Source organism: Gossypium raimondii, chromosome 13, assembly GCF_025698545.1.
Source record: "Gossypium raimondii isolate GPD5lz chromosome 13, ASM2569854v1, whole genome shotgun sequence".
Lineage (NCBI taxonomy): Eukaryota > Viridiplantae > Streptophyta > Magnoliopsida > Malvales > Malvaceae > Gossypium > Gossypium raimondii.
In genome coordinates, this window is record NC_068577.1 from 48,992,744 (window position 1) to 48,994,891 (window position 2,148).

General features: G+C 32.8%; 1 non-coding gene across 1 annotated transcript; it reads right to left on the minus strand.

Annotated features, from left to right (window-relative positions):
* Positions 1-1,075: 1,075 nt before the first annotated feature.
* On the minus strand, positions 1,076-1,182 carry LOC128036292 (small nucleolar RNA R71). The gene has a single exon (XR_008193090.1). It is a non-coding gene; the product is annotated as a small nucleolar RNA R71 (small nucleolar RNA).
* Between the last annotated feature and the right edge of the window lie 966 nt (positions 1,183-2,148).

Genomic DNA, 2,148 nt, shown 5'->3' on the forward strand with positions numbered 1-2,148 from the left:
GATATTAGCATAATTTAGGGATTTTTATGGATCAATATACTAAGTGAAGAAATTGCGTAATTTAGATTGATAATGACAGATGAAGTCTAGGTTAATTCTTTCCTGGGTATTGTCTTGCTTCTTGGTTGTTTACTCGTTTATTTTCCTAATTTATTCTTTGTCATGTTCTTTTAGTTAATTAATTTAGCTACTTTTATTTTTTAATCAATCACTCCAATTATTTGGTTAAATATTAGAAAGACGGTAATTACTAATACTTTTAGTCCTCATGGGAACGATATCTTTGCTCACCGTGGCTATATTATTAATTGATAGGTGCACTTGCCTTTATCAAATTTTTAGTTGGTTTACGACTACATTAAGCTTTTGGCACCGTTACTGAGGACTAAAATATTAGGAAAACTCTATTTCTATTAATTTAGTTATTTTTATTTTTATTTTAATATTTTTTAATTTAATTTTTACATTCTAATTTTTTTTTCATTTGTTTGATTCTGACAGGTTCTTTTGGTTTATGACTAGAGGAAACCTGTTGGAAGCGTTAATTTTTTATAGTGAAGTTGAAAAATCTGCTCGTAGAAATTGTAGAAAGGTTAGAGAAGCAAGGCAAAATCAATAGAATATAGTAGATGATCAAGAGGAAAAGGATATTAATGTGGAGATGAGTGATAATCAAAATAATCAACAGCTTCTTGCAGCTCCTACTCCTCGTACTATGTACAATTATGCTAAGCCCACTCTGATTAGGGCTTAATCGAGTATTGTGACACCGGCTATTGCTGCAAACAATTTCAAACTGAAGTCGAATACAATTTAGATGGTACAATAGTATGTTCAGTTTGATGGTTTGCAAGATGAAATTTCGAATACTCATTTGGCTAACTTTCTAGAGGTTTGCAACATATTTAAGATCAATGGCGCTACTAATTATGACATATGCTTACGTTTGTTCTCATTCTCTTTGAGGAGCAAGACAAAACAGTGATTAAATTCATTACCACGAGGTTCTATCACGACTTGGGCTCAAATGATTGAGAATTTTTTATTAAAATATTTTTCATCAACTAAAACAGCTAAGTTGAGGAATGACATCTCTTCTTTCGTTCAATTTGATATTGAGACTCTTTATGATACATAGGAGAGATTTAAGGATTTGTTGAGAAGGTGTCCTCACCATGGACTACTATTGTGGCTCCAAATTCAAACTTTTTACAGTGATTTGAACCCCTCGACTAGGCAAATGATTGATGCAGCAGGTGGCAAAACATTGAATAACAACAGACCTGAGGCAACTCAAGAGTTTATTGAGGAGATGGCACTGAATAATTATCAGTGGCAAGTTACGAGAGCAAAACCTGTTAAGATAGCTAAATTTTTTTATATTGATACAATTTATATGTTTGGAAAATCAAGTTGAAGCTATTGGTAAGAAAATTGATTGTTTGAATTTTTCTAAAAAGGTGAACTCTGTGATGTAGTGTGATGTGAATGGATTAGGGATGATTAATTCAGAATATCCACACTTCAAGTTTAACATAGAGCATGAGCAAGTTGACTTTATGGGTAATAATTCTAGATCTCAAAATAACCCTTATAGCAATAGTTATAAAGCAGGTTGGAGGAACCATCCACATTTGTTTTGGGGTGGTCAAGATAATCAAAGGTCACAACCCCTTTCGGGTTTTGAGCAGCCTTATCAACAAGAGAAGAAACTGAACCTTGAGGAGATGTTAACTAAATTTATTTCGATGTTAGAAACTCAATTTCAAATCACTGAAACAATACTGAAAAATCAGCAAGCATTGATTCATGGGCTTGAAAATCAAATTCGACATCTTGTTAAATTTTTTTCGGAAAGACTACAAGGTAGCTTACCAAGCAACACTGAAACTAACCCAAATGAGCAAATCCATGCAATCATTGTTCGAAACGTGGAAGGATTAGTCCAGCTAGAAAAGAAATCGAAGCTAGAAACTGTTGTGAAAAAATGATGAGGTTGAGGAGAGTAAGAAAGAGCATAAGCCGGTAATCAAAGACTACAAACCACGAGTTCCATATCTAGTAGCATTAAAGAGAGACCGCATAAAAGAACAATATGGTAAATTTCTTAAACTCTTAAAATATTGCAAATTATCTTACCATTTGTTG